This window comes from Tursiops truncatus, chromosome 16 (assembly GCF_011762595.2).
Source record: "Tursiops truncatus isolate mTurTru1 chromosome 16, mTurTru1.mat.Y, whole genome shotgun sequence".
NCBI lineage: Eukaryota > Metazoa > Chordata > Mammalia > Artiodactyla > Delphinidae > Tursiops > Tursiops truncatus.
The window spans coordinates 18,389,670-18,415,488 of NC_047049.1; the positions used below are offsets into that span (position 1 = coordinate 18,389,670).

A 25,819-nucleotide genomic window follows, 5' to 3' on the forward strand; every position below is an offset into this window, starting at 1 on the left:
AAAAAGTTGCAGAACAGGGAGTAACATTTTTATGGAGGCTTATAGGAACATGGTGACCTGATCTGCATGGACAGCAGCGAGAGCAAAGGATCCAACACTAAGAAATATGCAACAAACAACCGTGCCTCGCCCTCACCTTTCCTGTAAAAGGGCTTTGCTGAAAGCCTTCGAGCAAGGAGTTCGGGGTTTCTAAGGCATAAGCCACCCGTCTCCTTGCAGGGCCCTGCAATATATCTCTGCTCCAAACTCTGACGTTTCCCTATTGTTTGACCTCACTGTGCGTCAGGCACACGGACTTGCGTTCGGTAACAGCAGAAGGATTATTTTGAGGAGAAATTAGGAGTCCCTCCAGAGTTCCCTGAAGTGACATCATGCAGGTAGGTGACTGCTCTCTTTAACTCTGCAAGCAAGAGCAGTCCCAGGAGTAACCTGATAACAGGTGTCTTTCAAACTCTCCCTCGACTATCTCCAAAATAGATGCATTCAGTTCTCTCACAGTTTCATCCACCAAGAGCATAGCTAAGAACCAGGAAGGAAACCAAAATGTCTTCAGGGCAGGCACAAAATGGAACTTTTGAATCCAATATACTAAAATACAAAGAATTTACATCTAGGCAATTTAAGTTTACACACAATTTTAACTTGAGGGTCTGGTTATAGGATCTTATCAAGAACCACATCACAAAAATTCCCTCCCTGACTTCACCAATTCATTTACCATCCATCCATTCTTTCATTTATTCGACAACAAATTTACCCATTGCCTTCTGTATTTTCAAATGCCACTTCACATTTATAGAACAATGTGTAATCTAACACACGCCCAGGTTTGAGCTGGCTTCTACAGGAAACACAGACAAGTGAAACTGCGCCCAGCCCTCAAGGAAATGATAATCCAGCGGGAATGCAGCATTGCTCAGATTCAAGGCAAGATGAGCAGAAGTGCTTAGTAAGTAGAAGAGAGTTTCTATGGGAAAATAGAGGGGCAAGTCTGACTTAAGGATCTGAGCACAACCCGGCAAGGCAGGACACAGGCAGCAGCTAGAAGGGAGAAAGCACGCAGAACAATCCCGAAAGGCAAGCAGGGCAGACGCAAGATCACAAGGGTGTTCGCACACCCCTGTCCCCCGCCTGGACCCCTGTACTCACGCACCTCCTCAGCACCCCCGTACTTCATTCTTCACCTGCAGTCTGAGAGACCTTTGGAGCTACAAATCTGATCACTCATGCCCCTGCTTAAGACCTTTCAGTGATTTCCTACAGCTGTGAGGATTTTAGACCAGGCCAGGGAGCCCGGGGATGCAGGCAGGACCCCCTGCTTATCTGTGGCCCAGCTCATGTCAAGCACCCCGTATCTCACTAGACCAGCCACAGACCTCCTTTTTCAGCCACTCCTTCACATCCTCGGGCCTTAGGGCGATTTAGTACAAGAAGAAAGCTCTTTGACCTAAATAAACCCAAAAAGCATCACAAACAGTATCATACAGCGCAGGTGCTGACATTTAGGGATCAGACTCCATGTTTTCCATTTAGAGGACAAAAACCAAAGCCTAGCAGGCAAGAAGAGCTCAATTAATTCCACATGCTCCAATTTGGGAGGTAAGGAGGAGCCCCACGTTTGAGAAAGATTTCTAACCAAAACAGCGAAATCATTTTAAGTCCTAATGTTTAAAAGAATGCGGCCCATTTGAAAAATTGGGCTAAACAGCACTAGTTACCCAAGGCTTCCACACTCATCACATCTTCCTCTGAGGCTGGATGCCCCCGGCAAACTTGTTTGTATTCGTAAACATCGCCACTGAGCCTCCCCTCCCCCTGCTGCCCGCATCACCAATCTCGCTGAGCAGAGAAGCTCTTCCAGCCCAGGCGGAACACCGTAGATTCAGATGGGAAACGAATTGTAAAAACAGATGTTCTCGAAATCAAATATCTGGTTTCATGCAAATATTGTCAGAAATAGACAATGAGAGAACCACAGAGGAAGTGCAATTGACACATAAACCTTGTTTCTAAAACAAATTTCCAAGCCACCCACAGGCCTGAAGTGAGCCTTCAGGAGTGTGAATCAGAGGCAGCCTGAGATGTAAGCAAAATACTCAACTGCTGAAATTACACTTGTTTTAGGGATACCAGGAAGTTCTCCCTACTCTCAAATAGCAAGACTATCCTAGGGCCACAGTACTAGAAATTTTACAATTAGAAATTCACTCCTTTGGATTTATTATCTCTAGTCCACTTCTAAAAGATGGGGGAGGGAGCTGTCATTCTTGAGCAAGATAAAACACTGAACTGAAATCATTCAACGTGTTAGATAATGGTAATAATAATGTTTTATGTTGATAACAGCGTGTTATAGCTTCCAAATTCCCTGGCAAGTAGGTGGAATAAGCACTCTTTAACCAAAATTTTACAGATAAGGAAACTGAAGTTCAAAGAGGCAATATGCTGCTCACTTCGGCAGCACATATATTAAAATTGGAACGATACAGAGAAGATTAGCATGGCCCCTGTGCAAGGATGACACGCAAATTTGTGAAGCATTCCATATATTTTTTTTTCAAATTTGACAAAACTATCAGCTCCACTTTAGAAATTTCCAGTAATCAGGTAAGGAAAAAAAAAGGATAAACAGAGGCAATATGACTTGCTCAAAGACATGAAACAAGAATTGCAGAGAGAGAGAGAGCTGAAGCAGGTCACCTGACTCCTAGCCCAGTGCTTTGCAGAGGTGGCAGCAATGGCAGAGTCAAAGGGGGCGTGCGGGTAGGGAGTGGGTCTTCAAACCACCAAATAATTTCCATCAACACTTCTTTGATCTACATAAAGGTTTTCCTAATTGTTGATGAAGTTCATTGCACGCTGCCACATCAAGACACACACACACCCACCTCCAGCCCTACCGAGCAGATTACATCTGCAAAGCCCCTTCTCTGTAGAGGCCGGGGCAACTGCGGGGCCAGGTCTGCAGGGCACAGTGGGAAGAAGGGCCCAGCAAGGGAAAGGAGACGGAGAAGATGCGAGGCGTGCGCCAAGCAGATGTCTGTCCCCAGGATTTGAACAGTTACCATGTTTCCTCTGTGCCAGGTTTATTTCCCTTGTGTGAATGCTCATGATTGCCCTGTACATAAAAATTGTTTAATTCCCATATTAAAAGGAAGAAGTGAGACTCAGAATTGACTTGCCCAAGACTGCACAATGTGTGAGCAACATTTGAACCCAAGCCTTGGGCTTTCCATACCAGGCCTCAGAGAAATCTTTTTTGTCCCAAGAAACCAAGAGGATGCTCTATCCCACATTCTCAGCACAAGTGAAGTCTATTATAAACATTGTAAGAGAAAGATGGAAGAAAACAGATTGGATGAACAGGTTAAACGTGGATCCACACTTGATTCATTTCTTCAAAGACACAACAGCCACTGAAGCCCCTTGGTCACATCTCAGCATTCACCACCTCTGTAGTTGGAAATATGGAGCTTCCTCCATCCACTGGGACCACGGAACATGCGAGTGAATCAAGAAGATACATGCAGAATGCATGCCCACCCTTTCTTGCCATTTGCATATAGTATTTCAATGCCCCACGAGCACAGAAATCCAGTGGACCCAAGATGCTTGGGAGTTTAGCAAGACTCAAAGTGAATATGAGGTAAACACATTATACCTAAGACAGAGTAAGCAAGAGCACTGACAGCCCTGAGAGGTCACACTTTCCATTTGAAACAGGACTTACTTTGAACAAAGAAAAAGGGTGGTTGTGTTCCAAGAAACACTACCAACCAAGGGACCTTATCACAGCCTTTCTCACTCATGTGTCAGCCAGCCACTCACACCAAACACCAGTCAGTTTTATCCCCTTAACTGCACATACAAATAACAAGCTCTCCAAGTGGTCCTGCTGAATCCTCACTCTTTGACTTCAGTTAATGGGAGAAGCGCTCAACACAGAATTCTCCAAAGAACTCATCCTCAGAAATGCTCCTCAAGAATCCCACTCTCAAAGGAAAATGAAGTTTACACACAAACCTTTATGGCAAATACTTAACAACAAAATCTGGAAACAATCCGAATATCTTCGGTGACTAAATGGAAAAACAAACTGTATTACTTCCTTACCATGGAATACTACTCAGCAGTGAAAAGGAATGAACTGCTGATACAGATCACACAGATGGTCTCAGAGGTATTATGCCAAGTGAAAGAAGCCACACTCAAAAAAAAAAGGTATGGAAATCTTCGAAGATGGGCTCCATCTGCAAAAACAGAGGTTCAGAGAGACTAAACACTCTCTAAAAAGAGGTCGGGGCTCAGCCTTCAAGGAGCCCAGCTGCAGAGCTAACAGCTGGCAAGAAAAGACAATATGCAAAAATCAGGGGAAGATTCAGGTAAAACAAGGCTTTACCTCTTCCACCCTGAGCAATCCCAGAGCAGAATCAGGTGAGTAAATCAGGCAGCAGTTCGCAACAGCTGTGCAAGACAGGTCTCTGCAACTGTTAACTCAACTATACTGATCCAGCTGACAAGCCCAGAACTAGAATTATACCTTGACCATAAACTGTAACTTATCACGGTCAGTAACTAACACCAAGAAAATCTGCTGGGCTAATAGATTTCATTTTCTATCTCAGGGTGACTGTAGCTATTTTTATTTGGGGTAATTTGAATTCAAAGGCAGCCACAGAAAACAATGGAAGAAAAAGAGACCCTAATTACAATTCATTTTCTAAAATGTATCGGAAATTATGAGAAGTAATTCAACCATTTTGGCTAAAGTAAGGCTAAGCCAGACCTTGGATGCAGCCCCAGGTCCAATATACCTGCTGTCCTTAATCTGTTTTTTAAAAATCTCCTTTAAGGGCTTCCCTGGGGGCGCAGTGATTAAGAATCCGCCTGCCAGTGCAGGGGACACGGGTTTGAGCCCTGGTCCAGGACAATCCCACGAGCAACTAAGCCCGTGCGCCACAACTACTGAGCCTGCACTCTAGAGCCCACGAGCCACAACTACCGAAACCCGCACGCCTAGAGCCCGTGCTCTGCCACAAGAGAAGCCACCACAATTGAGAAGCCCACGCACCTCAACGAAGAGTAGCCCCCCTCGCCACAACTAGGGAAAGCCCGTGCACAGCAGCAAAAGACCCAACTCAGGCCCCCCCTCCAAAAAAAATTTCCTTTAAGAAGGAAACTTTGTTCTTGGCATCATTAGAGGGTGCTAGTCCCTTGAACTGGCCTCAGCCCAGCACTTTCCAAGCACTGGGCCATCAAATGGAAATTGGCACTACTCGTGTTCTTTTTTTGAGCTGCAACTATAGTCAATCCAGGATCGTTTATACCAGCATCTTCTGTGTGTTGGTGCTGAGCTGGATGCAATGGCGGATGCAAGCCCTCAGGAACCTTATATACTTATTGCCTCATGCATGGAACACCTTTCTTCAAAGAGAAAATGAAGAAAGATAATATAAACCCAAGTGCTAAAATTTCACACAAAGGTAAGAATACTGAGTTTAAGACCAATGATTCTCAAGCTTTATTGCACCTCAGAATCACATAGGGTGCTGGTTAAAAATTCAACCTCTTGAGCCCCACTTATAGAAGTTCTGTATCTGTTAAGTCTGAGTGGACCTCAAGAATATGCTTTTTTTTTTAATATTTTTTTTTGATGTGGACCATTTCTAAAGTCTTTATTGAATATTGCTTCTGTTTTATGTTTTGGGTTTTTGGCCACGAGGCGTGTGGGATCTCAGCTCCCCAACCAGGGATTGAACCCATACCCGCTGCATTGGAAGGCGAAGTCTTAACCACTGGACCGCCAGGGAAGTCCCAAGAATCTGTTTTTTGTTTTGCTTTGTTTTGTTTTTTTGCGGTATGTGGGCCTCTCACTGTTGTGGCCCGTTGCGGAGCACAGGCTCCGGATGCGCAGGCTCAGCGGCCATCACTCACGGGCCCAGCTGCTCCGCGGCATGTGGGATCTTCCCGGACCGGGGCACGAACCCGTGTCCCCTGCATCATCAGGCAGACTCTCAACCACTGCGCCACCAGGGAAGCCCAAGAATCTGTATTTTTAACAAGCCTCCCATAGCTCCAGTAATTCTAATGCTAATGGTCCCAGACCACACGTTGTGGCCCTCAACTAACTACTGCTTCTACAAGTGAGAGGACCACTGCCAAGAATGATCAGGAAAGGTCATGCGAAGAGGCCAAGCATCATTAGGGTAAGTTAGAAGTGTTTCTCTTACGAAACCAAATAAAGCAAAACAGAGGACCTGACAAAGGAAATCAAGCAAACACCCCCTCCTTTCTCACTTACACCCGTTTCAAACATTCGAATCTCTGGTCTCATCGCTTTGATGAAGATGTCCTGTGATATGGGAAAGGTCAGTCTCTGGGCCTGCAGCTAAGAAAATATTTGCATGAGGAACATAATGGTCAAGAGAGAGGCCAAGTAGGAGCCCCGAAGGGCAGGTCTGCGGTTAGCAGATGCCACTGTCGGTTTGCTGCTGAGCGGAGCTCCCCTTGGGTTTGGGCTTTGAATGAGGGAAGTCCCCAGGAGGCCCGGGTAATTGTGGGAACCGCTGTGGAAGTTCTCCACAGGCTCTGGGAGAGGCAAAGAAGGTTAGACGGGTGCCTAAATGGCTCCCAAAGATGCCAGCAGCCGTCTTCTAAACCTTGAGGAACTCAGTGGATCTCACTCCGCCCTCTCTCTTGCCTTGAGGTCTCCCTGGCAACTCACCCATGAGTATTGGCAGGAAAATGGTTACCCTATAGGAGTTGCCCTAGCAGATCTCCACACAAAGGGGAGAAAGGAGGAATCAAGGCAAAAATTCCGGTGATAGTTGAAACTAAAAGAAGAGGGGGCAACCTGGTAGTTTCTGTCCAGGCAAAGAAAATCTGAGCACATACGGTTTCACTTATGCATATTCGCTGGTATTTTGGTTTCAGGCTACGTGAATTGCCAATCAAAATGAGTAACAGTGATGTGAATAAAATGCTTAAACCAATGTCTGTCATGAGGTGAGCCCCCATGAATCAGTGGGTCTCCACCTGGGATGCACATGGGAATTCTCTGGGAGCTTTAAAAGCACTGATGCCTGGATCCCACCTTGAGAGTATGATTTAATCACCCTGGGGTGTAGCTGGGTATCACGAAAAATGTTATTATCTCATTCAGCTCATACAACCCTGCAAGTTAAGTATCCTAAGCTCCGTTTACAGGGGAGATACTAATATCTTAGGTTAAGAGATTCATCCAAAATTATTCATTTACCATGTGAGTAACATATTATAAAGATGACTCAAACCTGAGTTTGTTCTCTGTATCTATGATTCTGTTTCTGTTTTGCTATGTTTGCTGATTTATTTTGTTTTTTAGATTCCACATATAAGTAAAATCATGAGGTATTTGTTTTCCTCTGACTTCTTTCACTTAGGTCTCTTAAACTGTCCTTATTTTTTTAAATTTTTCCTTTTTTTCTGTTCAGCTAAGTAATTTCCATTAATAGTCTTCCAGTTTGCTGATCCATTCCTCTGTATCATCTACTCTACTCTTGCTTCCTTCTAGTGTATTTTTTATTTCAGTTATTATATCATTCAGCTTTGTTTTGTTTCTCTTTATATTTCCTAACTTTTTGTTAAACTTCTGTTTATCTGTTCTTCTCCTGTGCTCATTGAGCATCTTTATGATGATTACCTTGAACTTTCATCATGTATATTGCTTATCTCCTTTTCATTTAATTCTTTTTCTGGGAGTTTGTCTTGTTTCTTTGTTTGGAACATATTCCTCTGGCAACTCATTTTGCCTAATTCTCTACGTTTATGTCTATAATTAGGTAGGTCAGTTACATTTCCCGATCTTGGAAAAGTGGCCTTATGTAGGATACATCTTATTAGGGCCCAGCAGCACACTCCCCTCTGGTCACCAGATCTATATGATCTAGGGGGTGCCCCCTATGTGGGCTGAGTGTGCCCTTCTGTTGTGGCATGGCCAACTACTGTAGGTGTGCTGGTAAGCCTCAGCACTAACAGGCTAGAGAGAGGACTCCAGTGCATTTTCCAGCACCAGTGCCCTCACGGTAGAATGAGCTCCCCAAATGGCTGCAGCCAGCATCTATGTCCCAGGGAGAGTCCCAGTTTCCTTCTGCCTCTCTAGGAGGCTCTCCAAGATCAGCAACTGTGTCTGACCCAGGCTCCTTCCGAATTAGCGCCTCTTCACTGTGTCTCAGAGCATGTGTAGTTTTGCACGCACCCTTTAAAAGTGGATCTCTGTTTCCGGCAGCCCTCTGGCTTTCCCATGCACAAGCCCCACTGGCCTTCAAAGCCAGACTTTGGAGGCTCATCTTCCCAGTGCAGGACCCCGGGTGAGGAGCCCAGTGTGGGACTGAGACCCCTCATTCCTTGGGGAGAACATCTGCAATTGTGATTATGCTCAAGTGTGTGGATTGCCCAGTTAGTTGCCCCGTAAACAGTTGTAATTTTGATGTGCCGGTGGGAGGAGGTGAGCTCAGGGTCTTCCTACTCTGCCATCTTGGCCACTCCCCCTGGATTCTTATACATCCCCAGGGAGCATCAGGAACTGAAATAATTAATAAGTGTCAACTCTGCCAGCTCGGATGAAGAGGAGATTTCAGTGGAAGAGTTGCTTTAGAGAAAAATGTCTTAAATGCCACAGTTTTCAGACATCTCACTTCACAGCCTGTGATATGTACTGGCTATGTAGGTATTGAAGACCTAGAGATGAGAATGTTGGGCTTAAAATCAATTTTCACATTGTACAGAGATAGGTTGCAGCAATTTTTTTCTCAAACATTTACTAGCCTTGTTCATGGACAATATTCTGGTATGAATGTGTACTTACGTAATTAACCTAATGTAGACACCCAGCGAGTGATAGTAAATGATGTGTGATCCATCCAGTATGGACAACTCCCATGAACAATACCCAAAGGGTTTCCTTTGGAGCTTTATAAGAAGAAATAAGGTTTTGTTGTAAATAACCGTGCCCACACAGCCAGAGGCACCATATGCCTCTGGTGATGCCTTCGAAAGTCCTCTGTTCTATACTCGTGTGTCTATCAATCACCCTCCTCCTTGGGCAAGCATTAAGGTATCTTCTGTGCTCAGCTGTCTGAAAGCCTCTTCCACATTATTCCAATGTCATTCCCTCTGGAAGTTTTTTCCTATCCTCTCAATCCTTCTACTCCAGCCTCTGGCCTAGCTGCAGCCCCTTGGATGAAAAGACACTTCCTGCTTTCCTAGGTATATTAGGATTCTTTTGGCCACAAGTAACATGAATTTAATTTGATTAAGTAAAAAAGGGGTTTGGGGGCTTCAAGGAATCCAGTGAGAGAGTAACTAGAAGAAGGAAGGACAGAGATACAGTCTAAAGGATGTCTAAAGACTCAGACATCCTCATGACATCTCTCCATTCTGCTTCTCTCTGTATGTGTCAACCTTTTCTCTTTCCCTCCAACCAGTTTTCTGCATGTGATGCAATACATGGCAGCCAACGGCACCCAGACTTTTCACCATATAGTTTCACCTACAAGAGATACAGTTTTATTAATTTTCTGGCCTTAACATGAAAGAACTTGCTGGCCCAACTTGGGTCATGTGTCTGCCACTGGTTCAATAAACTGTGCACAAAAGGATCCAGCCAGCTAATAAGATGACTCCTCCTGTGGGGGGCTGGGGGCTGAGAGGAGCAGTAATCAGAAGAAGTAGGTGCCAGGAGTATTGGGCACATAAAACAATAATTGTCCCCTACATAAGGGCTATGTAATAACAGCATTTGGGATACATGTTAAGTAAATAGTAATTCACGCAGTACCCACAGCTGAAATACCCACAAACACACACACACACACACACACACACATACAAAATGAAAGCAGCAAATTTCATCAATTAACTAAGTCTTTTGGTCACTTCCTTAAGACACCAACATCACTCACAAATCTTCTCGGAAGACACGGGTGTCAGTGTCCATTTCTGCCGTGTTAAGGAAGTTGTAACTGTTACAGCAGGCAGGTAGCTAGATATGACCAAAGAAAGGGGGGCACAGGCCAGGGGGCAGGAAATCATGCATCTTGTAAACAGCGGGGGTCCATGGTCAGACAAGGAAAAGTAGGAACCTCCAGACTGACAGGAAACCTCACATTTTGGGTGATGTGTGTCCTGGAGGCACACAAAGAAATGTGGGGGAAGACGGGAAGTACAATGAAATTAGCCTGGCAGATAGGAAGTATCTATCGGGCACCGATGCCATGACGTTTCCAATAAAAGCTAAATAAGGACAAAAATCCCTTCTCCCCTTGGGAAGGTGGAGCTGGGGTGAAAATCAGGGAATACAACCCCCAAAACCCTCCTCCCCAATGAATATTCTGCCCCTTCATTGGTATGCCCCTCATAACCAGCTTGCCAGAGAAACCCAGGCAGCTACTCACCTGTCTGCCCACTCTCCCTCTGAGAGTGTATTCTTGCTTAAATACATCCTCACCTTACTCTCTTCACCTCCCTGTCTCGTCTCTGAATTCTTTCTGCAATGAGACAAGAACCTCAAATTCACTGGGATCATAATGGCTAACGCCAGGGGTCGCTTCAGCTCTAGTCTTCTATGTCCTTCAGGAAGTCTCCCCTGTGGAGAATTAGGCCAGACTCAGGTTACAATTTTAATTCCAAAATGGACACCCTCCTGCATCCTGCATGTGGGAACTTTAATAGAGGTGTGGGGCATTTCCAAGGTCTTCCTCCATCAGGGATTCACCTAATGGGGGGGAACAAACCTCTTCTAATTAAATGGCTCTTCAGGAAATTCATTTACATATGATCTGACTTTGTTAATAAAAACAGATTAAATTCTGTCTCTTCTAGGGCTGCAGTGCTTCACTGCGATCACAGCACCAGAGGAAGCGAGAGGAAATGAAATGTGATTCCAGCTCTCTACTGATGTGATGTCAATTCCAAGAAGAGAGAAGGGAGGACTCTCAAGACAAAGATGGCAAAGGGGGTGGGCAGAAGTTCAAAGGTCGGGGATGGCACGTTCAAGTCCAGCTTTCTCAATGTCACAAAGTGGACAGCAGCTGACCATCGCTCACCAGCTAATTCCTTGGTAATCATCCTACTCTCATTTATACCAGTTTCCTTGATGCAGAGATTACAGTAGGTAACTCTGGTTTTGTTCCAGAATTTCCTTTTCAAAATGATAAAAAAAAAAAAAAGCACCAGAATAACCGGAGCCATTTGAGCTGAACCCCAAATTCAAAAGTTCAAGTTCAAACTTGGGCAGTGGGTGGTCCTCTAGGAGTTTGAATGGTCTAGCCTTCACAACACCAAAGAACATCTGGCCAGATCCAGTGTGGTGTGTGCTTTATAGACACAAGTCTCCTTTTCTTCTCTCAACAGCCCAAGGTGTTAACGAGGTGGGTTATTATTACAATGATCATCAGAGCAGTACATTGCCCCTAAAGTCAGACCTCCTGGTTTCACATCCTAGCTCCCCTGCTTTCCAGCAAGTTAGTGAGCTGGAAACATTAGGCAAGTTAGTGAGCATCTTTGTGCCTTGGTTTTCCCATTGATAAAATGAGGATGGACAGAACAGCACTTACCTCAAGTGTTGTTGGGAGAATTATTAAGTGAATAAATGTAAAGAGCTTGTAGCATGGTCTGACACTCAGTAAAGTGCCCCATAAATGGGAACCATTGTTAGTAGCTCCACATTATATATCAGGCACAAGAAAGGCTAAGAAACTTGCCCAAGGTCACTCAGTCAGTAAATAGCCAACGGGATTCAAATTAACCCACATCACACAGCCCCTGTGTACATTTGCCGCCTTTAACAAAAACGGACATTGCACAAAAGCTACATTTGTTTTTACTGTTGCTGTCGATCGTTAAGTACAAACTCAGAAATCGATTTGGTTTTGCGGGTGTTCCAATATTTTATTTGCATGCCAATTTTTTTGTTCATTAACGATTATCATGGCTGGGGATGTTTTCCAAGTGACCTGGAACTGATGTTCAAGTCTGAACTATGGAGAAATGTTTCTGTAAGAAAGTAGATATTGGGCGTAGATATCTGCTATCTTTATAGATTACAAAAGAGCAACTTTTCCAACGTTCAGTTTATGTATGAGAGGATAAATTCAGAAGAGCTTTGAGAATCCATTAAAAGGAAAAACAAAACAAAACAGATGCTCAACTCAGAGAAAAACAGGTAAAATAAATGTTCTGTCGAGCAAGTGATTGATGTCAGCACAAAGCGTGAGGCAGCAAAACAAAGCGAGGTTACTGCTTCCTCCAGCTCAGCTCCAAAGGAAAATAAAGGGAAATTGATACAGCCAAAGGAGGAAAGCTGTAGGACAGGGTCAGTCCTGGTTTCGCTGAATCTTAAATGAAGCAAATAAACAACTATCACCAAATTATATTTCCCTCCCAGGGAATTTTTCCCTTATGTCTCTATTTCCTGGGAAGTGAAAGAAGAAATAAGAATCTGAAATGCCCTCTAGGGGACATCTCTGTTTCATTTTTTTTAAAAACCCACAGAAGGCATCTGCTTAAAATTGCTCTAACGCAATACTTCTGGACTAAAATCTGGGTTGCAGGGTTCTATGGCTTCAGCTCACCTTCCAAAGCTGTCTGCATCTATGTGACTAACTGGTCATTGATCTCTCCATTGCATCACACTTGTCTCATGTCTCATTAAGCAGCTCCTGCCACCGCTGACTCAGAGTGCAAATCAGCACAGCAGGGCAGGGCTCCATGATAAATGCCACCTGGGTCTAGATTACACTTATTCTGAACTTAGTGGGCCTTAAATCAGAATTCAGGGCTCACCTTTCCCCCAAAGCATTGCCTTATTAACCTCGTCTCATCCCCAATCCATATCGTACATTAAGATCCGTACTTTCTTCCTCATCCTTCCATCCCATACACATCGAGGATGACAGTAAAATTGGGGTGAACAGTTCCACGAGCGGGCAGATATGGTCACGTCTCTTGTTTTTACAATTAATAATTTAATCCTCCACCTGTATTATTAGTAGGAAATGTGGTGTGTGCGTCTTCCTCCTTTAAGATGTTCCCTCTTGGAATTTACGTAGTCCAAAAGTGATCTTTCCAGTCTGTATCTAAAGGGAGATAGTTGGACCTGAGTCACCACTGGTGTAGCTTCTTCTTGCCATGGGGTGTTACTGTTGGAAAAAAGACCCATGCAGTGCAGTGCTTGCCCATTGGTGCTAAGATTCCTTGCTGCGGTAGACGTTCTCACACAGGCTGCTATGGTTCTTTGAGGGAAGAGAAATCCCTCCTTCGCTGCTAAACCTGCTCAAGGTTCCCATGCTTCGACTCCAAGGTTGCAGCTCTTACTGTTCAGTTCTGTCAATACCCACACAGAGAATCAACCAGCCCAAAGTGAGGTCGGGACTAAGCCAAGATTATTGTCCCACACCCACTGCAGTTCCCTGGAGAAAGTCATGAATACAGGAAGGGATAAAGCATTAGGGCCAAATGATACAGTCTACCACAGCATGAGAAAAAACTATCACACATGGTCACGTGTGACCATGTAGAAAAGGGAACTCTAGATATCCACATGGGAATCCTTGTGTTTAATCAATCCAGCCCTGTGTATTAATATGAATTTGCATGAGACTTTAAATATTACAAATAAGACATTCATAACATTTTCTATTTTTCAATTTTTATATTCTACTTATTTCTAAAAATGATTTGAAACCATCCACAGGGGGCGGGGGGAATCCCAAAAACAATAAAAAATTAAAACAAGAACCAAGTAACAGTGCCAAGGAAGGGAATAATTGCTTGAAAAATCCTAGGCTAAGGAAGGTCCTACAACTGAGCTCCCAATTAGCTTTGAGCTGCCTGGCAGCCAAGGCAAAGAGAGAAATCCAATGGCTTATGTATTTACCATTGTCTCATAAAAGGACAAATGCCATTTCATCATGACAGACAAATATCTTCCTACCTCTAAGAATTGAGAATATGAATGTGGTAATGATAATTTGGTCCATAAAAATAAAAAGCTGAAACATTTTAAAGGTAGATAGACCATGAGGATTTAGACAGTGTGACCATATAATTTGTTACCTAAATCAGCACACTTTTAAAAATGAAATGAGTGCTATTAATAATGTTGTTGGGGCAATTATGTTCATTAGGTCTGTTCTATGCAAACTGGGATATATGTTTGTCTTAGCTCTAGGACTTGTGATAGTACATTAATTTGGAGTTAATGCAGTTGGGTTCAGCACAATATGCTATGTCTTTAAAGAGACATTCTCAAAAATTAGGCCTAAACCCCAAAGCAAATTCTATACTCCCCATAAAAATCTGCTAGGCACTTAACTCAGAAGATAGGGAAGTTTCATTTGCTCTTAAATAGTCATCTTAAGAATATGGATAACACAACATTGTAAATCAACTATACTCTAATGAAAATTAATTTTAAAAAAAGAATATGGACATTTATCCAACATCATGACTAATTCAGATGACTTTGATAATTATCCAAAATCCTATAAATATCCCTCTCTATTTTGATTTAAAGTAGAAAATGACCAGGGCTTCCCAATGACCATTTCTTCTTAACAAAATGTGGACGAACTTTTCTCCGTGTTCAAAGTCCAACATTAGGACAACTGTCTTCAGTTTCTCAGTATAAATGACCTGCTAATACAAACATTTCTGAAAGTTACATTACTGCTCACTCTGGAAAAGTAGAGATTGCCTTAAGATTTAAGAATTACATTAAAAATCCAGGCTGATTCTTCTGCCCCATGACAGCATACAAACCTCCCTAGATAAATTAAATTGTATCTAATTAAATTATATACATTAAATACTGCAATAATAATGGATAACATTTATTGGACACTTAGTATGTTCCAGGCACAGTGCCAAATACTTTACTTACATTTTCTCATTTAATTTCACTACAATCCTAGGAGGTATTATTATCTCCATTTTACAGATGAGGACACTGGGGATCAAGGAAGTTAAGTGAGTTGCCTATTGTTATGTGGATGATAAATGGCAAGGTTAGTAGTCAAACTCAAGTCTGTCTAAATCCAGAGCTTAAACCCTGTAACACAACATTAGTTCCCAATCATCTTTCATCCCTTCTAATCCAGTGGGAAATGGCTTAGGAAACGTGTTTAATGACAAAGGCTCATAAAGGGAAAAATAAAACATCCCACTAGACCATTTTCCTCTGTCTTCTAGAGAAAAAGCCTTCCAAAGGCCAACCCAAGAGGAGATCTCAGTATCACCTCCCCTACATGGGAGCTCTTGGTGACCCTGTTCCAAGAAACAGGGACACTTTCCAAGGTCAAGCCGAAGACCTTGTGCTTAGAAATATTTACTGTTTATGAGTTGGACCAAGACACGCTTTGACAAGGTAATATGGTTAGAGAATTAAATCACAGAATACTGAAAAGGTCAAATTCTTGGGGAGAGGTTTGCTAAGATAATTGGATAATGACATTTTACCTAAAACAAAAGAAGTCTGAAGATGAAAAGGTATATGTGGTAAGTTAACTGCAGAAAATGATCATCCTCTCCTCTGTTGGTTATTAAAGATTGCAGTTTGCTTTTCATTTCTGGAGCACAGGATTACAAGGTTTTAAAATCTACAGTCTCAAAAGACCACCAACCCATTCATCCTGAAAAGATGACCCCAGAGGAGGGAGGGGCTCGAACTGATTTGTTGAGAGCTCTTTGAGATCAAGTCTGGCTTGTTCATTGCTATAAGTAGTTAATCCAAACTGGCAACAAGGTTATAGATTCTGTCATACTGTTGACACAGATGCTACCAGAGCTTCTCCAGGTCCAAACTTTAAGATCGTTGTTGAGGAGAGATGAAGGAACCTGCGTGTGTACGCTCACTTGTTCTTCGGATGGTGCCATTCTAAAGTTTATCTCTCGCCAGAATGCTGCTTGCTGGGAGCTCACGGTCACTTTAATCCTCAGAATAAGAGTGAATATTACTCTTATCCAATTTAAAGGGTTCATAATATATAGGTAGGAGGAAAATGGAATCCCCAAGACGCTATGACACGCGATGTTATTTTCCCGCTTGAAAAAAAAATGTTGATTCATTGTTGATTGTTGTTCCATAATAAGCAGACCAGTTATGTGTTTTAAAAAAAAAAAAAAGAGTGAATAATGGTGGCAAGGAAGTTGCCAGCCAATTCAGTTTTGAGCTGGTGGAGGATGAAAAGGGAGGGCTGCTGTGCCCATGTACATAATTAATTTAAAACTCATAGATCTCTACTCTCCATCGTTTCATCCTTTTTCCAGGGGAAGCAAGCGAAGGGAAAGGAATAAGTATTATTCAGCTGGTCTTCCGGAGAACACATGACAAAAACCCAACTTAAACTAGATTAGGAGAGAGGGGAAGAGGATTAATTTGCTCATGTGATCCAAACGGCAAGAACGGGCATAAAGCAGTTTTAAAGGCTCTGATCCTTTCAGAGCCCTCCAGCTCTTGTTTCTGCTTCTCTCCAGAAGTCAGTTTCATTCTCAACTACTTCATGCTAATTCCTTCCCAAGGCTGGAACAAAGGCTGCCAGTGAGTCTTGGCCCCAAGTTTTTCCAGCTTTAATAATGTGGTAGATGATTTGCAAGTATTATTGCAGTGATTCCTTCCATTCCTATACACAAAAACCCCTGCAATATGATTTTGTCGTTCCCTCCATTAAGAGGTGAAGTATATTTCCTTTTGTCTTAAATCTAAGCTAGCCCTGTGATTTACTCTGTCCAAAATACAGTAGAAGTAATGTTGTTTGGTGTCCAACTTTTGGCATCAAGCGACCATGAGCTTCCATTTTTGTCCTCATAGAGTGCTCCCACTGCCATGAAAGGAAACCCAGGATGGAGAGATTGGCCCAGAAACTGGCCAACACCAAGCCCTTAAGTATATGGAGCCTTTAGCCCCAGTCAAGCCATCAGCTGACTTTAGCAACATGAGAGAATGTATTTGAGACCCGCACAAGACCCACCCAGGTAACCCACTGAATCGTGAAAATAATGTCACTGTTATATCAAATCACTAAGTTTGGGGGTGGTTTGCTATGCAGCCATAGGTAATTGATAGAGGAGAAATGCCTATCTTTAGACCAATCCCTGTGCCCAGAGAAAAGGATTTATCTTCCAAGATGTCAGGTCCTTTTGGACCACATGTCAGAGTGAAAGATAAGGAAAAGCAATTCCCCCAAAAGAAGGATGATGCTTTTCCCAAGGCAGAGAGGTTGGTCTGGGAAGACAGATAAATGCCTACTACCGCGCTATAGCACTTTACTGTTAGTAAATATCTTGGTTGAATTTCACAATTATCCAATGATGTGACAAGATCAAGTATTCAAATATTACTAATGAGGAAACGAAGGCTCAGAGAGGTTCCAAGTCTTTCTCAAGGTCAGAGAGCTGTTATATAGCAAAGCCAGAACTCAAATCTAACACTTCTGATCTATGTCTAGTACTCTTTCCTTAAAAGCAGTCCTGGGATAAGGAGGCAGTTATCCAGTCCAATAACAGCTATTCTATCCAAAGTGGAAGACGGGTGGCCAGTCGAGCCTCTTAGCCAATGTCCAAGGCACACGACCAGCATCACACTCTCCTCCATTCCAGGGCCTCCATGTGAATGCATGGAATCCATCGGCCCAATGAATTAATAGATCCATCCCCAGTGACCAACCTGGGGAATAAGCGAACAGGAGGAAGGAAGAATAATAAATCACAGAAATAGGGAGCCCCATTCGATTAAGGTACAAGACTGCTGCTGCATTTCCAAGGAAAATTATTTCAATTCAGAATGAAAACAGAAGCCCCTTCAGTGGGAGCCACAGAGGAAGAATCCTTTCCATGGTATCACCTAGTGCCGGGCCCGCCCTCCAAGATGACCAGAAGCAGAGTGGACATCCACATGCCCAACATGTGGGTGCAACAAGCCCCTTCTATTTTTTTTCTCCATGAACACTAGGCTTTGAGAGTTTAGACTTCCAAATATACTGTGATTATTAATTAACAATTTATTTCCTGGGTTTTTCTATATCAAAGACATGTCTGACTGCAAATTAAACAACCTAATCAGCATGAGCTGTTACCACACTAAGCTGCTGTAATTTCAGCCAAAAGCAAAGAAAAATTTTAGTTTGCGTACTTATCCACAGTTAGATTTCATGGGTTATTTCGGTTAAACTTCTTTTAAATATTGAGGAGATCTGTGATTTATGAGGGTCCATGCTACTAAAAAGAAATAAGAAAAAGAAAAGCATAGTAAAAAGAAAAATACTCAACACTGTTTGATTGTCAATGAGTCATAAGTATTCAAAGAATTATATACATACATATATATATGTCTATGTGTAGAGAGATTGAAAGTTTTACTTAACATTTCCCTCACTGCTTCAAAACTGTAGAAGAGAAGATTGACTTATTCTTTATTGAAATGGCCACTCTGGCCACTTCTCAAGAGAATTTGAGATAGTTTTAAATAAAATAGTTCTATATAAGAAATGGAAAAATAAAATTAAGATCATAAAATGTACATTTTAAAACTGGAAGACAGGAGGGGAGCAAAAAATTAATCAAAAACCATGGCTAATTTAATTACATTGATCAAACAATAAATTAACCTCTGAGCTTCCTTGCAGCCAAGGCAAAAGTTAAGAATAGGAAGTATATTTCTAGGGTACAGAGCATATCACCATATTAGGGGAAAAAAACTATCAAAAAGAGAGCCTTTTGGGGAATCCTTCTGCACTCTTGGTGGGAATATAAATTGGTGTAGCCACTATGGAAAACAATACGGAGGTTCCTTAAAAAACTAAAAATAGAGTTACCATATGATCCAGCAATTCCCACTCCTGGGCATATATCTGGAGAAAACTCTAATTCAAAAAGATACATGCACCCAGTATTCATAGCTGCACTATTTAAAGTAGCCAAGACGTGGAAGCAATCTACATGTCCACTGACAGATAACATGGATAAAGACGTGGTATATATATACAGTGGAATATCGCTCAGTCATAAAAAAAGAATGAAATCACGCCATTTGCAGCAACATGGATGGACCTAGAGATTATCATACTAAGTGAAGTAAATCACATAGAGAAAGACAAATATCATATGATATCACTTATATGTGGTATCTGAAAAAAAATACAATACAAATGAACCCATCTACAAAACAGAAACAGACTCACAGACAGAAAACAAACCTATGGTTACCAAACGGGAAAAGTGTTGGGGGAGAGGGATAAATTAGAAGCTTGAGATTAACAGATACATACCACTTTATATAAAATAGATAAACAACCAGGTCCTACTGCATAGCACAGGGAACTAACCACAGTCATTTTCCACAGACCCAGAGGTCAACACAGAGACCTTCGCTCTACACACATGCAAGGGAGGAACAGAGACTGGAGAGCTGAGGGCTGCTCTCACATTTCTCTCAGATCACCCAGAACATTACAAACGAAGTGAAAATAACTGAACAATATGGAGACCATTTTTCTTAGCATCTCTATGCGAAACTGACTTTTGACAAACTACCCGAATTTGAAATCTAGTTTCTCAGTGCACCATTGGATATGGAAGCTTCAAAACATCAAAAACATGCCACATGATATCAAAGAATTGAGGAAAGATAGCATTCACTTTTTAGAAGAAAACAAAACTTATTTTACTTCAATGTTTCCAAAATCAGATGCACCCTTTTACTTGCATTTAACTTGATGGTATGCTTTGTAACTGAGAGCACCTTGGAAGTGAAAAAAGACTGGATATCATTTCTCTTTAAATGCCAACATAAAGTCACCACGCCTCTTTTCTTAAGAGAAAATATCCTTTGTTCTGAATCTTTCATCTTTCTAAACTTTTTGAAGCTAAAGTGCCCTTCCTTTTAAGAAATGTTGGTGGTGGTACACAGTTGCTTTGTAGAAATATGTATATGTGTATGTATTCTTTCTAACAAAATTTAAACTTGTCAACTCAATCAGCCCCAAACATTCTTTTGACTCGCCTGTGAAATCAAGACATCTGGGAACCACTGAAGTAGATGATCTCCCCTATCTATTCCAGACCTACTAGTACATTACGTTCTTTCTGCGATCAGATGATTTATTTGATGACTCCTCTCAAATTTTCAATTCATCTGCTTCACTAAAGCATTTCCCTTTTTTAACCAAAGTGGTTAATCTCAGAGGGTTCACCGTGATTTATAGTTTACTTACTAAATACAGTGACTCAATAAAGTTTCTCCAGGAACCTCAGCACTCCCAGGACCACAGACAGTGTGACACGCCTCTTTCTGTTCCACTCACTCCCCATCTTGGCTACGTGGGAACATCCTAAGAGTCTTCACAACTTAATACCTCTTTCAAGCTCAGCCTGAGGCTTTGAGATGCCATAAATATATTGGTTCCAGTCTCAGTGAAGCTATTTACAAAACCTGTCATCTAAGACAAAGCGCTCAGCCTTTGTCTCTCTGTAGAACTGAGAGTAACATTAGACTCTACCTCATAAGAAAAGAAGAAGGATTAACTAAGCAATTGTGGCCGAAATGCTTAGAAGAGTGCTTGGCACATAGTAAATTCTCAAACGTTCTACAGAAACTTCTGAGACTATTCCTGGTAAACTTCAAATACTCATGACTAATGAAGCCATTGACTATGTACTTCAAAGGAACCATAAATGCTCGTCGTTTGCCATTATCTCCTAGAAAGGCTGACTGACACCACTGGTCACAGCTCTGCATCTGCTCAACAAGCACAAAAACTTGATCAGGTGGCATCTGGTGAAAGTTCAACTTAAATGACCCCTTTGGAGGAAGGAGGAGAGAGATGATAGTTCTTTGCAGCCCATTCTTTCTTCAGCCCTAAATGGCATGCATTCATTTCTCCTTCCCATTCAATCACTCAGTCAATCCACAAATAGGGAGTGAGTGTTTACCAAGCTCCAGGCACTGTGCTAGACCCTGAGGACATAAAGAATTAGACACAGCCGCTATTCTAAAGAAAGAAGCATCATCAAAGCCAACTCCTGTGGGAGGGCTTGGATGCCATAGGTTCGTTCAAGTCCTGGTGGCCAGACACCCAGAAGGAAAGGACAATTTCAGTAGAAACTTTCACAGTCTCTCCTTTAAGGAAACATGGACATGGTGTCCTTTGCCAATTTTCCCTCCCTGCAACTCAGAAAGTGATACACTGTTGGAAGGAAGCCCTTCTCTCCTGGGGGAGCATTAATAACAGGGTAGCACAGGGCTGCCTCTTCTTGACAGTATCCATTACAGCTACGACTCTGTCAGTGTGCAAACTTTTAAGGTTTTATTTATTCTTCTTCCAGTCACATTAAGAGGACCAGATCACTTGCTATCCTGCTTCTTCCATAGGCTCTTTTTTTTTTTGCAGATACAAGGCAAAGTGTATAAATCATTATGTAATAGCAGGTTCGTGCAGCTTGCAAAACTTGAAGAGGGAACAAAGGAACAAGGCTGCGGAGTGGCCGTTTAAAGCAGAAATTACGGCAACAAGGGAAACATTGACTAAGACAGCAAGAACACAGCAGCCTGGTGGAATGGCCATGAAAAGGTCATCGTTTCTCAAGCCATATCTGGGCAACAGGAGCTGATCCCTTCTCTGCTGACTCTCGCAGCCCAGCATGTATTTCCAGCAGCCTCTAACGGACCTGCCATGGTTGATAGCCAAAAAAAATATGGGAGCACCCACTTGTCTGCCATTTCAGCTTTGTGACAGCTCCGTGATCCTTAAAAACCTCATTTTGGAGATACGAGGTTTGCCTTTGCTGTTTCTTCTGCTATATACACGACCAGTGAGCAGAACATAATGCAGACACCAGCCCCACGGACTTCTCAGGCTCCTTCTGAGTTTCTGAACACATAGAAATTGCCACTTGTCATGGTCTTTCAGAGGAAAGCGAAGGCTAAGCCATATGTATTTGTTTTTGGGTTTGCAGCTCTCAGAGTGTTGAAAATGAAGAAATATTGTACCATAGTTACAAAATTATAACATATTTTAAATGCTTATGTTTCACAAGTTGTCAACAGATCAAGGGGTGTAATTTTAATATTATATGATGAATGTCTTCTTATAGTCTTACCAGAGTAGCTCAAGGATTATGTGTGGAAACATGTAGCAATGACATCAGAGTCTAACCCAGAGGCCCTGGATGAATGTAAGACCCTCCTGGCTTCCTCTGCAGAGCTGTTAGCCATGACTGGAAGGCGCCCTCCAGAGTCTGCCCTATTAACTCACTTGAGACGTGTGTCTACCTCCTCACTCAGATGTCTTCCCTTCTTTTTGTGCCTGGAGCCGAGCCCAGAGGAGGTACTCAATGAGACCATGGGGTGGGTGTCTCTGTGTCTTTGGGGAAAGACAGGAGTGGGTGTTACAGCTGCACTCAAATGACACCAAATCTCTCTTGATTGGACTCATTGTTCCTCACAGTTTTATTTCTCAGATTTCCAAGAGAAGCCAGAGGAAGGCAGACTGCAGAGCTGTTTCCTACAAGAAATGCATTTACACTGGGGCCTGACTCCCCCATGCAGAAGGTGGTGGGCAGAGAGAGGTTATGGGGCCAGAGTGAGAAGGAAGGAGCTGTAGCCAAGTACCCAGCACCGTGTGCTGCCCCTCAGAGCATCCGAGCCTGTGAAGCCGACACCTTCACTGGGAGGTGCAATCTGTTTGTGGCTGAATTTTTTATCGGAAACAGTGCACCAGGTGGAGTCTGCGTGCTGGGGCATAGACACTCCACAGCAGAGAGAAGCCTGCACAAGCAGGGTGTGGGGCTCTCCGATACCCAGGGGAAAGTTTTCAGACATCTCGGGATTCAAAGCACGTTTATCCAGATCTCTGAGAGGCAGAAGGCAGTAGCCAACATCTAGATTACCTGAATCGCACATTTCCTGGAGAAAACCTTCCTCTTTCCCTTTTCTTTTTCCAGCATTTGTTCCCTTTCTTTTCATCTCCTCCACTTTCTCTCCTTGGCTCCCTCCCCCTACCAACTACCCTCCAATCCGGTGAATCTGGGACTGGCAAGGAGTGAGTGGGTTGGTCATCTCAGTAAGGGAAACCTGACAATCTCCATTTTCCTGGAGGTTGGCACAAGCCTGACCCAGCGGTGTGACAACCAAAGAAACAGCAAGGCCAGCATAGCAGGGAGGGAAGGTGGAAGAACCATGGGCTATCATCACCCCTAGGGGCCCTTTCCTATGTCCACTCACTGGCTTAAGGAAGCAGAACCTCCCGAAATGAATATCCCAACCCCACACCTCTACTCACCTTGCCTTGCTATGGGGGTCATCTCATCCCACAGAGACAGCCATGGTCCCCAGGCATCCCACTTGCCTCAGCTCTGCAACAGCAGCAAGGGAATCTCACACCAGCCTCTGCTCCAGCTGGACTGAAGGCTAAGCAGCCAAATCTTACAGGTAAATACTAACAGCTATCACTCTTGCATATATTCATCCATTTAGCAAATGTAGATTGAGCTTCTGCTCTGTGCTAAGTACTAGGAGGGCTAGTAAAAGTTTGTTGAATTAATAAACGACTGAATAAGATACCATCCTCTCCTGATGAGTTAAGGAATGTACAAGTGTTTTATAAATCTTATTCTATTTATTCTTCTTTGATTTCAATTGATCTTTACAAGAAACTTGTAAAAGGGGTATTATTATAAGCAAGAGAGCAAACCTAGCTTAGAGGACTTAAATTTTTTCATCATGCAACTAATGGCTTAACCAGGGTTCAGACCACTTCTTTTTTTCTTAAGGCAGAGCCTGGAGCAATGCTTGGCACAGAATAAAATCTCAGTTAATATCGACCAAGTCATCTAAGTAGAGCCAACGTCACCACGTGCCTTTGTCAAATCAAGTGTCTGCTCAAAGACAAACTATCTCATCAGATAAGTCAAGGACCAACCCCTGCTCTGAAAACCAGAAAGAGTGTATTTTTTTCCACAGGATTTCTAGACCTTACAGCAATAGGAACAAGCCCAGCCTACCCAGATCTCCTGCAGGGATGACTGCTTGTTATCAAGCCTAATATGCTGAGATGCTCCCATTTCATGTACCAAAGAATTCAAAAGAGGACAGTTTTATATCTGAGAACTTTAGACTTTCAATGGTGATACTAAAAGTCGTTACTCTTAAGAAAGATATTGAAGCCAAAGTAAAAACTAAAATAAAATAAAAATTAAAGATATACAACATGAAGGGTCATAAAAGCAAATGTCCCAGATTCCTGATAAGGAAGGTCTTGGGTTATTGTCCCCATGAACTTTCTTTCTGTTATGGATCAAAGCTTTTTTCTGCACCGCTTAATGCCCCAGCAAAATCTTAAGGCCATGCTTCCTACCGTAAACTAGCTTTCTCACCCTTACAGTGAAGGATTTTCTTCTAAGGCCACCATTCACCCAAAGGCACATACTCCTCCCCAGCACCTCACTAAATCTGGAGTGGAAGGCAGCCTTGGGCATTTCCTTGTCTTTGTCCATAATTGGGAGACTCTATTCTCCTTTGATACTTGGCAAGTCCCTCTAGATGCCCAAGTCTCTTCATCCATCCATGAGCCAAGCAAAAGGCTCGCCCTAGTTTCCTCCAAGGAATCCCTTTGGTCCAGACCTCTTCTCTCCAAGTACAACCCTTAGGCTCTTATACCACCTGACATGTTTGGAAATTAAGAGCAAGAAATTAAATGATACAGCCTTGTGCCAGTTATCTGTTGCTGCATAGTAAACGGCATCAAGGTTTAATGACATACAATAATAATCATATGATGCTCACAGATTCTATGAGTCAGGAATTTGAAAAGAGCACAGAAGAAAAAGTTATTTTCGCTCCATGGTGTTTGAGCCTTCAGCTTTGCTGGCTCCAATGGCCAGAGGAGTCTAGAACAGCTGGGGCTAGAACAGTTGAAACAGAAATCCTCTTCTATGATTGCTTCTTCATTCACATGTCTGTAACCTGAGTTGAGATGGTGAAAGGACCAGATAAGCTGGAACTCTTGACCAGAGTACCTACATGTGGCCTTGCCAGCCTACATGTGGCCTTGCCACATATCTCAGGGTAGCTGGACGTTTTACATGGAAGCTGAGGGTTCCAAGAGCAAATGTTCCCAGCAGTACAAGGAGGAAACTGCATGGATGATTATGACCTGGACTCAGAAGCTCTCTCTTCTGCTGTATTCTATTTGTCAAAGCTGTCACAAGCCTACTCAGATTCAGAGACATAGACATAGACACTACCTCTCAATAAAAGGAGTGAGAAAATTTTCAGCCGTGTTTTCAAATCACTGCAGTTCTAGCTCTAACCACAAATTATTTACATTCTTCCCGCGTGCAAAATACACTCAGCCCCCTCGTAAGACCTCCTCAGAGTTTCATCCCATTACTGCATTATCCTCAAGCTCAAGGTACTGAATGTTATCTTCTAAATCAGGGGCACATGCAAATGAGGCTCTTCAAGTTCAGTGCCTTGGCTATAGCTTCTCTTGACCTGAAAACCCGTTAACAAAAGAGCCTAGTTATATGCTCCATGCTCCCCCACCAACACACACATAATGGTGAAGCAGGCATGAGGTCATGAATATAGACACTCTTGTTCAAAAAGGGGGAAAACGAGAGACACACAGCCATCACTGATCAGTCCATGGCAATTCTGCAACCCAGCCAGGCACATGTCGCCAGTTCCTTTTCCAGGGCTTAGTCCTGCTCTTTGGGAGTGATTTCCCCGAGCTTTTGACTCTGCCCTCTGAGTCATCCTTCTTGTCCATCAGAGCTGCCATTGACT

At 42.8% G+C, this 25,819-nt stretch overlaps 1 non-coding gene across 1 annotated transcript; it reads left to right on the forward strand.

The window, feature by feature from the left end:
- The first annotated feature begins 2,445 nt into the window (after positions 1–2,445).
- On the forward strand, positions 2,446–2,552 carry LOC117308601 (U6 spliceosomal RNA). Its single transcript, XR_004522692.1, has one exon. It is a non-coding gene; the product is annotated as a U6 spliceosomal RNA (small nuclear RNA).
- The last annotated feature ends 23,267 nt before the right edge of the window (positions 2,553–25,819 follow it).